The sequence below is a fragment of the Oncorhynchus masou genome, chromosome 27 (assembly GCF_036934945.1).
Source record: "Oncorhynchus masou masou isolate Uvic2021 chromosome 27, UVic_Omas_1.1, whole genome shotgun sequence".
NCBI classification, from domain to species: Eukaryota; Metazoa; Chordata; class Actinopteri; order Salmoniformes; family Salmonidae; genus Oncorhynchus; species Oncorhynchus masou.
The window spans coordinates 31,777,523-31,790,560 of record NC_088238.1 but is presented as its reverse complement, the minus strand read 5'-3'; positions in this window follow the sequence as shown (position 1 = coordinate 31,790,560).

Here is a 13,038-nt window from a genome sequence, read left to right as displayed (position 1 = left end):
TGTGTGTGTGTGTGTGTGTGTGTGTGTGTGTGTGTGTGTGTGTGTGTGTGTGTGTGTGTGTGTGTGTGTGTGTGTGTGTGAGAGAGAGAGAGAGAGAGAGAGAGAGAGAGAGAGAGAGAGAAGGATGTATGGCGTATTTGTAGTCACCTGAGCTGAGGGAGACTAGTGGGGAGACTAGTGGGCATCTAATACCCCACTATCAGATTGGGGGGGTCGTGCAATGTATCCTTTTTCTTCTCCCACCACTTTTGATCTGAAATCACCATCACCCACTTAAGTGTTTGAGCTAGTAATGTATCAATATCTATCTTTAAAAAATGTTCCATAATATACCCAATTAATATAGAGCACAACTTTGGATTTCACCCCATTTCAAAATGGAATTGTTTTCACAGTTTGTACGTTTTTATGGAGTAAGCTTCTCCTCCCGTTTGCTCACGACAGTCTAGCTAACCAGCTCTGTTAGGATGACTAAAAAGGTCAGGGTGAGGTTCTCATTTGTGTCTGTAAGTAGCTAGCTAGCAAGCTAGGCAACTTTAGCCAGCTGCTGAAGGACAAGTAGGCTACATTTCCCCATCATTAATCAGTGCAATTTTGACCACTAGCTGAAGGAAAAAGGAAACCGCACTCTGCTCTTGATAGTATCACTGATCTTTAATAAGCTTAGGTATATGGCCTCACGGCCTTCTTCAGAGCGATTGACTTTTTCCTTCATCTTGTTCAACTGTTACCATGCACCTGCAAAAAAGATTGCTCAGATGTGCGAGTGCCTTTTGAAATGTTGATGGCCAACTAGCTGGAAAGGTTTGAGAGGGTTTATCTAATGTTCCTTTGTTATATTTTAGCTCATCATCATCTGCTCTGGCTAGCATTAGTTATTTGTCTTGTTGTTGATGTGCATAACTGAGAGAGAGCCTACCTTTTCATGGTTGTTTGATCAATAGGACTTTAAAGTTCCCAAATGTAAGAGGTATTGACATATTTGCAGAAATCCATTCAGGTGTATTTTGTGGCATTTGGTGAATGCGTTCTAATGATCTAATGTCGCGCTGTTGCAACTGCCTGTAAACACACAGTCCAATTCAAAGTAAATGATGGCAGGCGTGTGTGGCAATGGCTTGTTTGCATAAAGGCCTACTGCTCTGATTGGCTATGGTGCACCAGTCTGTGTCGACTCCGGTCCTGGACGAGACAGATGTTTTTATTAGGTTTTATTTGCTGCAGTGTCTGTTAATTCTCCAAATGCAGGCCGCTTTTCCACTCTAAATTACTATAGAAGTTTCACAAATACCTTCGTATACGCAATTCCCAAACATTCTAAGAATGAATGAAAACGTGAAAATGACCATATCTAAGTGATTACTTGTTAGAAAATGTTTAAAACGTGTCATATTCTTCCTGGGGTTTTACTGTATATGAACAGATGTTAATAAGGTTTCATGTTGCGTAAAAAATATATTTTTTACTACAAAACATAGGACGTGACCAGAGGGATGATCCCAGGGACCAGGAGCGGACCAGTCGCTTCTGCTGAGGCACGGGAACCTGACGACCCGGCTGAGGTGCGGGAGCCTGACGACCCGGCAGAGGCATGGGGAGCCTGACGACCCGACTAAGGCGCGGGAACCTGACGACCCGGCTGAGGTGCGGGAGCCTGACGACCCGACTGAGGCGCGGGAGCCTGACGACCCGGCAGAGGCATGGGGAGCCTGATGAGCCGGCCGAGGCATGAGGAGCCTGACGACCCGGCAGAGGCATGGGGAGCCTGACGAGCCGGCCGAGGCATGGGGAGCCTGACGACCCGACTAAGGCGCGAGAGCCTGACGACCCGGCTGAGGTGCGGGAGCCTGACGACCCGGCTGAGGTGCGGGAGCCTGACGACCCGGCAGAGGCATGGGGAGCCTGATGAGCCGGCCGAGGCATGAGGAGCCTGACGAGCCGGCCGAGGCATGGGGAGCCTGACGACCCGGCAGAGGCATGGGGGAGCCTGTCGAGCCGGCCGAGGCATGGGGAGCCTGACGAGCCGGCCGAGGCATGGGGAGCCTGACGAACCCGCCGAGGCATGGGGGAGCCTGACGAGCCGGCCGAGGCATGGGGAGCCTGACGAACCAGCTGAGGCATCCCCGGTTGCTCCGGTAGAGGCACCCGGACCCAACGTCACCTACACTAGGCATTAATCTGTAACGTGTATGCTGGGAGTAGGGAAGCAAGTTCAGAGAGTGACTTTAATAATAAATAACCCAAGGAAACAAACCAAGAAACATGAGTAACGTACAGACATGAAACAATGGAACAGAAACAATAACGCCTAGGGAAAGAACCAAAGGGAGTGACATACAGTGGGGCAAAAAAGTATTTAGTCAGCCACCAATTGTGCAAGTTCTCCCACTTAAAAAGATGAGAGGCCTGTAATGAGAGGCCTGACAAAATGACAGACAAAATGAGAAAAAAATTCCAGAAAATCACAATGTAGGATTTTTAATGAATTTATTTGCAAATTATGGTGGAAAATAAGTATTTGGTCACCTACAAACTAGCAAGATTTCTGGCTCTCACAGACCTGTAACTTCTTCTTTAAGAGGCTCCTCTGTCCTCCACTCGTTACCTGTATTAATGGCACCTGTTTGAACTTGTTATCAGTATAAAAGACACCTGTCCACTACCTCAAACAGTCACACTCCAAACTCCACTATGGCTAAGACCAAAGAGCTGACAAAGGACACCAGAAACAAAATTGTAGACCTGCACCAGGCTGGGAAGACTGAATCTGCAATAGGTAAGCAGCTTGGTTTGAAGAAATCAACTGCGGGAGCAATTATTAGGAAATGGAAGACATACAAGACCACTGATATTCTCCCTCGTTCTGGGGCTCCACGCAAGATCTCACCCCGTGGGGTCAAAATGATCACAAGAACGGTGAGCAAAAATCCCAGAACCACATGGGGGGACCTAGTGAATGACCTGCAGAGAGCTGGGACCAAAGTAATTAAGCCTACCATCAGTAACACACTACGCCGCCAGGGACTCAAATCCTGCAGTGCCAGACGTGTCCCCCTGCTTAAGCCAGTACATGTCCAGGCCTGTCTGAAGTTTGCTAGAGAGCATTTGGATGATCCAGAAGAAGATTGGGAGAATATCATATGGTCAGATGAAACCAAAATATTACTTTTTGGTAAAAAGAATGCTGAGTTGCATCCAAAGAACAACATACCTACTGTGAAGCATGGGGGTGGAAACATCATGCCTTGGGGCTGTTTTTCTACAAAGGGCGACTGATCCGTGTAAAGGAAAAATGAATGGGGCCATGTATCGTGAGATTTTGAGAGAAAACCTCCTTCCATCTGCAAGGGCATTGAAGATGAAACGTGGCTGGGTCTTTCAGCATGACAATGATCCCAAACACACCACCCGGGCAACGAAGGAGTGGCTTCGTAAGAAGCATTTCAAGGTCCTGGAGTGGCCTAGCCAGTCTCCAGATCTCAACCCCATAGAAAATCTTTGGAGGGAGTTGAAAGTCCGTGTTGCCCAGCAACAGCCCCAAAACATCATTGCTCTAGAGGAGATCTGCATGGAGGAATCGGCCAAAATACCAGCAACAGTGTGTGAAAACCTTGTGAAGACTTACAGCAAACGTTTGACCTCTGTCATTGCCAACAAAGGGTATATAACAAAGTATTGAGATAAACTTTTGTTATTGACCAAATACTTATTTTCCACCATAATTTGCAAAGAAATTCATAAAAAATCCTCCAATGTGATTTTCTGGATTTTTTTCTCTCATTTTGTCCGTCATAGTTGAGGTGTACCTATGATGAAAATTACAGGCCTCTCTCATCTTTTTAAGTTGGAAAACTTGCATAATTGGTGGCTGACTAAATACTTTTTTGCCCCACTGTATATAGGGAAGCTAATCAGGCAGGTAATTGAGTCCAGGTGAGTCTGATGATGGGGCTAATGCGAGTAACTATGTTGACAGGTGTACGTAATAATGAGCAGCCTGACGACCTCGAGCGCCGGAGAGGGAGTATACAGGACAGTGGGTGTATCTGTAATGAGTTTAATGGATTTATTTTGGTGAGGAGATTTTCCTCTCTGGGCAGTACAGAGATTTCCTGATTTCCTGTTTTTAGAGACACGCTGTTCCATGACTGGAAAGTTTCCTCAGGTGTCTGTGAAAAGGGATCTATTCATTCTTTTATGGCCAGTTAGGGAGCAACTGTTTTCCCTCACACAATTCTAAAAATTATACTCAACACCATGTGTAACACCATAGAAACACACAATTTTCACATTATGTTGATGTTGGGGTGGTGCTGGAGAAACATTTTGAAATTTCCCTTTAAACATTTGAAAAGTGACATCCCTATTTTATATGTATCCACACTATGAGATTGGAATAATACTGTGAAATTGTGAAAATGATGATAATGCTCTTTTTAGTGTAAGAGCTGTTTGAAAAGACAGCCTGAAATTTCAGCCTGTTGTGGTGCGAATAAGTTTTGGCCTGCCTGGTGACATCACCAAATGGTAGATTAGATAATAGACCAATAGCTAAATTCTTGCTTGATAAATTGCTCTTTGCCAATTAGCTATTTTTGTTTCTTTTTGACCATTTGAATTTAAAACTATCACAGTAACGTACTTAATTGTTCCCAACAAAAATGATTTGATATTGAGATAAAAACAACTGCATCGGACCTTTAAGACTCAGTGTAAGACTGTTCAGTGTATAGGTATTGTACAGTCAAAGTGAGCATGTAAATATTTCCATGCTATATGATGATACATACCGCACTGTGCCATTAATCATTTTCTTTAGGCTGAATGTCACAGTCGGGTGCAGTGCCTCCTGCTTCTAGCTCGCCTTGTATATACATCCCTCCAGGATCAACCTTCTCGTATTTCTTTGTCTTTTCATGTGATAAGTGCCATTAGTGGCTGGTGAGGTCTCAAAAGGCTAGATGAGCATGTACAGTAAATAAAATAACAATGCGGTGTGTGTGAGACTGAGTGTGTGCCACAGGGCCGTGTGTGCGTGTGTGATTATACTGAGGCATAGCAGAGCCCCTCTCTTTCCCTCGTTTGTTTTCATTAGGGTGATTGCCTCAATGTCTCAGTGACCTTCAGACACCATCCTCTGCTCTAGTCTACACACACACACACACACACACACACACACACACACACACACACACACACACACACACACACACACACACACACACACACACACAGATGATTACTTCTGTTTTTACAGCTCATATATCTCTTTCTCTCTCTCTCTCTCTCTCTCTCTCTCTCTCTCTCTCTTTCTGTCTGTCTGTCTGTCTGTCTGTCTGTCTGTCTGTCTGTCTGTCTGTCTGTCTGTCTGTCTGTCTGTCTGTCTGTGTAATTGCAGAAATGTGGATATTTATATAACAACGTACAGTTGAAGTCAGAAGTTTTCATACACTTAGGTTGGAGTCATTAAAACATGTTTTTCAACCACTCCACAAATTTATTGTTCACAAACTATAGTTTTGGCAAGTCGGTTAGGACATCTACTTTGTGCGTGACACAAGTCATTTTTCCAGCAATTGTTTACAGATTATTTCACTTAGAATCACATTTCCGGTGGATCAGAAGTTTACATACACTGTGGAATAAAACAACTTGGAAAATTAGTCTATCAGGCTCTATCTATCTAAAATTAGTCTGAATGGCTTCAGAAGCCTCTGATAGACTAATTGACATCATTTGAGTCAATTGGAGGTGTACCTGTGGTTGTATTTCAAGGCCTAACTTCAAACTCAGAAATCGCCCAATACCTCAGAAAAAAAATTGTAGAACTCCACAAGTATAGTTCATCCTTGGGAGCAATTTCCAAATGCCTGAAGGTACCACGTTCATCTGTAAAAACAATCATTCTGAAGTATAAACACCATGGAACCACTCAGCCGTCATACCGCCCAGGAAGGAGACGCGTTCTGTCTCCTAGAGATGAACGTACTTTGGTGCGAAAAGTGCAAATCAATCCCAGTACAACAGCAACGGAACTTGTGAAAATGCTGGAGGAAACCGGAACAAAAGTATCTATATGCACATTAAAACGAGTACTATATCGACATAACCTGAAAGGCCGCTCAGCAAGGAAGAAGCCACTGCTCCAAAACCGCCATAAAAAAGCCAGACTATGGTTACTACAGCCAGGAAGTTAAAGCTTGGTCGCAAATGGGTCGTCCAAATGGACCATGACCCCAAACATACTTCTAAAGTTGTGGCAAAATGGCTTAAAGAAAACAAAGTCAAGGTATTGGAGTGGCCATCACAAAGCAGAACTGAAAAAGCTTGTGCGAGTAAGGAGGCCTACAAACCTGACTCAGTTACACCAGCTCTGTCAGGAGGAATGGGCCAAAATTCACCCTACTTATTGTGGGAAGCTTGTGGAAGGCTACCCGACACGTTTGACCCAAGTTAAACAATTTAAAGGCAATGCTAACACATTCTAATTGATTGTATGTAAGCCTCTGACCCACTGGGAATGTGATGAAAGAAATAAAAGCTGAAATAAATCATTCTCTCTACTATTATTCTGACATTTCACATTCTTAAAATAAATTGGTGATCCTAACTGACCGGGAATTCTTACTAGGATTAAATATCAGGAATTGTGAAAAAGAGTTGAAATGTAGTTGGCTAAGGTGTATGTAAACTTCCGACTTCAACTTTATGTTTTCACTGTTCATTTTCAGCTTCCTCTCTGATTAATTCCTATGAGACTACTTGGACCTTAAAGGGCCCTAATTACAGTTTCACTCTGTTTCTGTAAATCCAAAATAACCTATTCATAAAGGACTGTAGTACAGTACAGTGCTGTGTAGCTAGCCTAGGTGGTTGCTGGGGCAACGCATGGCTGTCCAATCGCTGATTCCCAGTTGGCAGTGACAGTTGGAAGTTTCCTGTGTGTGTGTGAGTGTGCATGTGTGTGCTGAGACTGAGGCACTGTTGCACTGAGTGGCTTTGACCTTCAACAGTGATTAGGGACAATTAAATTGTGAAAGGCGGTTTAAAAGGCGGTTTAAACAGGCCCTCAGGAGAGAGGAACAGTCCACATGGGGTGGGGGGGGGAGTAGAGGGCAGTTGGGTGACAATGTGTCACTTCCTTTTGAACCAGGAGCCAGCCATGACTGGCCCGGGCCTACTGTGGGTGTGGTCATCACAGTTGTGACCTCACCGTCAGTGTACAGGCCAACCGTAGCATCTGAAAATGATAGTGTGTGGTGGGGGGGGGGTCATGTGTGTGTAGGTGCATGTGCTTGCCCGTATTCAATTTCTCACATTTTCACGACCTCGCCTCATGTTAGCAGTACATCATTTTTTGTTGTTGTTTATCGTCACCGCAGCACCATATCAATATTTATCAGCAGCAGCAGGACTGCGATGGAGGAACGATGATTCATATTAATTACAGGCGACAATGTGATTGAAGGCAGCAAAGTTTCTCATGGTGGAGTGGCTGAGGATGTCTCCAGAGTCACTCCCTCCCACGCAGAGTGAGCAGCCCCAGCCAACCAGGGGAGGGTTGCCTGAGTAGCAGCCCAGCCGGGACTGACATAGTGGGGAAGGAGGATTCTCTCAGTGCTCCATGCTGTCTGTTTCTCCTCCACAATGTTTTCTCAGACTGCAACGTGGTTGAGCACATTTCCCCTTCCTTCAGATACGCCTTATTGGAACAAATTACGCCGTCGCCATTCCTCCACAAAATACCCCTCAGCACCAAGAGATTAATTACGTCTATTCAACCATTTAACATACATACAGCTATGTCAGTCTCTCCTCCCAAACAGTGAGACAATCATGGGTGGTGAAGGGTGGTGTGCTATGGAATTGATTTCTATGGTAACAAGTCAGCCGACATGCATGAGTCACTCATCTGAGATGAATAGTGTCAATGTTAGCATTCTGAACTCTCTCTCTCTCCTACCAATAAAGTTGGTTTGAGTCTTCCAGACCTTTAGACCCCACAGTCCAGCCATTGTCTGTTATTGTAGATTGATTGAAACTACTTCAGTATCTATCTCTATATCTGACCAGGCCTGACCCGGGTGGTGCTATAGTAGGTTATGCATGGTGTGGTCCACTCTGTGTTGTGTGTTAATGTGTGTGGAGGCTGGAGGACCAGGCTCTGGTGAGGGGGTTGTGTTGGGGCCCCGGTAGGGGATAGCTGGGGTAGTGGGGGCACTGAGGGGCCTCTGAAATTAAGAATGATTAGCACCAGGAGCGGTGCTGTGGAGCGGGGCAGGGGAACAAGATTCAGCTAATGAACAGAGCCAGGGGAAGAAAGGAAAGCCCAGTGGAGATAAATGTACACACACACACACACACACACACACACACACACACACACACACACACACATACATACATACATACATACATACATACATACATACACACACACACACACACACACACACACACACACACACACACACACACACACACACACACACACACACACACACACACACACACACACACACACACACACACAGTAGGCTCTAATCAAATACAGTAGTTCAGGAGGGGTAACTAGGTTAGCACAAAGACGGGAAGTCTTTGGGTACAGCTAGTATGCTTATGATAGTTAGCATTGGCTCGCAAAACTACCTTTAACTTCCTTCATACTGGGTGCAGAGACATAAAAATAGTATCCACAAGTTCATCTGACTCAAGGAAAATCCTGAACTATCCCTTTAACTTCTACATAACTAGGAAGTCAAATGTTCAATTTATTTCATTTTGTGTATTTAAAAGAGAAATGGGTGTGACAGAGTAAATGTTGAAAAAGCACAGGCAGCCAGTGTGGCATTATTGCAGCATTCACTGCTCAATGATTTGATAAGTTTATAAGTGTCAGCATAATTAAAATCACTGTCAAATTACATGAATGAGAAACATTTTTGTTGGCTTCGCCGGTGATGTAATTTACTTTTAGACCTTCCTGTTACCGGGAGTTTTTCAACGCAGGTGTGCCAATGAAAACAGCTCTACCGCTACCCCACTCTCCATTTCCCTCCTCTGACCTTTTCTGTCATTCTCTCTCTCTATCTGACATTTTCTCTCATTTCCCTCTCTCTCTCGCGATCTCTCGCTATCTCTCTCTCTCGCTCACGCTCTCTCTCTCGCTCTCTCCCTCTCTCTCTCTCTCCCTCTCTCTCTCTCTCTCCTTTCTCTTAGTAACACTACCCCTGGCACTGGAGATGTTTTCAAGCATAAAAGCTATCCATACACACCGAAACCAATGTGAGTGGTTTTCACTTCTCTGCCATCAACACAAAAGCTTTTCCTTGCTTTGTAACAATTTACTATTCCCAAGAGAAGTGCGTGTTTACGAGTACGCTTCAATCGTTCTGACACTCTGGAATTGCTTAGCGGAGCAAATGTTTCATCAGTTTCATGCATTGTGTTGGAATGACTGAAAATATAATCCGATACATGTTTGCAGGGAATGTGTTCTTGGCGCACCCCAGGAATTCTACATGAAAACAATGCTGGATTTCACTTCACCTACTTACTCATATTGCGCTGTTGAATTGTACTTTTAGAATGATGAAGAATGAATAAATGGCATAAATTCACTTTGAATAACCCCCATCGTAGCACTTCACATTGCATGGAGGTAACTCACCACTCCTGTAAGAATTAGGTGGTATCTCCCATGGGGGTTGAAGTATGCAGACGTCTGGCCAGCCCACTCCTCTCAGAGGACCAGTGCATGGGGGAGTCAGTCAGTGAGTGGGCATGCAGCCCTCCCACACAGAGCAGGTGTGCTTTTAAAACCTCCCTGGCCATATCATCTCTAATGAATAATGATGCTGGGGCTGTTGTTTATGTGCTGGCTCTGAAACAGGATCAGGCTTATTTAGCAGGACCTATCTCTCTTCCTCCATCCCTTTCTCTTTCTCTCTCTCTCTCTCGCCATCCCTCTCTCTTTCGCTCTCTCTCTCTCGCCATCCCTCTCTCTTTCGCTCTCTCTCTCGCCATCCCTCTCTCTTTCGCTCTCTCTCTCGCCATCCCTCTCTCTTTCGCACTCTTTTCCTCCATCCCTCTCTCTTTCGCTCTCTCTCTCTCGCCATCCCTCTCTCTTTCGCTCTCTCTCTCGCCATCCCTCTCTCTTTCGCTCTCTCTCTCTCGCCATCCCTCTCTCTTTCGCTCTCTCTCTCGCCATCCCTCTCTCTTTCGCTCTCTCTCTCGCCATCCCTCTCTCTTTCGCTCTCTCTCTCTCGCCATCCCTCTCTCTTTCGCTCTCTCTCTCTCGCCATCCCTCTCTCTTTCTCTCTCTCTCGCCATCCCTCTCTCTTTCGCTCTCAATCTCTCGCCATCCCTCTCTCTTTCGCTCTCTCTCTCTCGCCATCCCTCTCTCTTTCGCTCTCTCTCTCTCGCCATCCCTCTCTCTTTCGCTCTCTCTCTCTCGCCATCCCTCTCTCTTTCGCTCTCTCTCTCTCGCCATCCCTCTCTCTTTCGCTCTCTCTCTCGCCATCCCTCTCTTTTCACTCTCTCTCTCGCCATCCCTCTCTCTTTCGCTCTCTCTCTCTCGCCATCCCTCTCTCTTTCGCTCTCTCTCTCTCACCATCCCTCTCTCTTTCGCTCTCTCTCTCGCCATCCCTCTCTCTTTCGCTCTCTCTCTCTCTCGCCATCCCTCTCTCTTTCGCTCTCTTTCTCTCTCTCTCCTCTCTCTCTCTCTCTCTCTCTCTCTCTCTCTCGCCATCCCTCTCTCTTTCGCTCTCTCTTTCTTTCTCTCTCTCTCTCTCTCTCTCTCTCTCTCTCTCTCTCTCTCGCTCTCTCTCTCTCGCTATCCCTCTCTCTTTCGCTCTCTCTCTTTCGCTCTCTCTCTTTCGCTCTCTCTTTCGCTCTCTCTCTCTTTCTCTCTCTCTCTCTCTTTTTCGTTCTCTCTCGCTCTCTCTCTCCTCCTCTCTCTCTCGCTCTCTCTCCCTTCCGCACTCCTAATTCTCTGTCTCTCTCTCTCTTGCTCTAAATCCTTCTCGCCCACACACAATCTCTCTCTCTCCCGCTCTCGGTTTCTCTCTCTCACACACACTATCCCTCTCTCTGTTTCTCTGTTTCTCTCCCTCTCTCCCTCCCTGCCGATACATAGCTAATGGTTGGCAGATGCAGCGGGGATCCGTGTGTTTGTTTGCACAGGCTGATTCCTCAGACTAAACTGGTATCGGCCTCTGCCAGCTGGTTTGTATCAAAACAGTGTGACTGTGGCGGCTCCACCTGGCAAAACAAGATGGGAACCAACGTGTCCGGAGTATAACATCTCTCTTTAACAAACGGGCAGTTTACTGAGCGAACGCATCTGAGCCCCCACTGTTGTTTTTAGCTGTAAATCCTATCGCGTCGCGCAGACGAAGAAGTGAGATATTAAATGTGTTGAGAAAAGGAGAGGAAGGGGGAAAAAAGAAAACATTGAGTGCTTTCTTTGTCTGTTGAAACGGGGTCAGACTGAAATATGTGATCCAACGGTACAAAAGCCAGACTCTATATTTAGCCTTTTTAAGGGTTGTGAAAAGATGGAAAAGTATTTCCTCTCCTGTCTGACTTGTATGATACAGTACACACTCTCAGTGATACTGATGATAACAACCTTAAGTTCCTCTCAAGTGTCTCGCCGGCAGATGCTCACCTGGAGCATGTGTTGGCATTCGGTTTACATTTAACCATGTTAGTCATGCTGTTAAAAGTCTATCTGGGAGTGTGTAGTTATAACTTGGTCATAGGCCAGCCCCATCCAGTATCATGTCAGAGCTCAATAACTTCCACTGTCCTAGCTACGTTTGTTAACTTTGTTGTAAAAGGAATTCACCCTAGTTACTCAGTAAACACCGCTGGGACTGCATGTGGCCCTCGGTAAAAGGGGGATTGCAGCTCGGTGGTCACAGAATGAAGTGAAGAAACAATGGGGTATGTGTTCCTGATGCTTCACTACTCCACAGGTGTGTCAGGTTTAAGCCGAGGTAAAATAGCCCCCCTCCCGCGTACACCCCTTACGCGGGAACCTGACGAGCCGGCCGAGGCATGGGGAGCCTGACAGGCCGGCCGAGGCATCCTCAGATGCTCCGGTAGCGACACCAGGACCAGACGTCACCTACACTAACAAATAACTAAAAAAATGTTCCCCTTTGGTGAGGCATTATTCTGTAACGTGTACACTGGGAGTCGGAAAGCAAGTCCAGAGAGTGATTTTAATAATAAATAACACGAGGCAACAAACCAAGAAACATGAGTAACGTACAGACATGAAACAATGGAACAGAAACAATAACGCCTAGGGAAAGAACCAAAGGGAGTGACATATATAGGGAAGCTAATCAGGCAGGTAATTGAGTCCAGGTGAGTCCAGGTGAGTCTGATGAGGCGCTGATGCGAGTAACAATGGTGACAGATGTACGTAATAATGAGCAGCCTGACGAATTTGAGCGCCGGAGAGGGAGTATACGGGACAGTGGGTGTATCTGTATCCATGTATCCATATCCATGAGTTTAATGGATTTATTTTGGTGAGGAGTTGTTCCTCTCTGGGCAGTACTGCAGAGATTTCCTGATTTTAGAGACTCACTTTTCCATGACTAGAAAGTTCCCCAGGTTTCTGCGAAAAGGGATCTATTCACTCTTTTATGGCCAGTTAGGGAGCAACTGTTTTACCTCACACAATTCAAAAAATGATACTCAACACCATGCTTCCAAAAGAGTCAGTGAATGCTGCACTGGAGCTACTGATGCTGCTGATTAGAATGTAATGACCGTGTCACGTGAGTGTAATTTTAATTGCCCGTCAGTCCGACTTGATGATCAAGCAAACCGATAGAGGGAGAAGATCATCTCAAGGGCATTTTTCATTTCTCCGGCCTATTCAAATCCTCTGGTGCGTAACTCACATGTGACTGCCTCCAGTTAACGACATTCAAATCAGATGAATGTAACAACATAAAGTCATATCTTTGAAATATTTTCAACAACAACAATTTCTTGGAGAAGAAATATCTGTCTTCT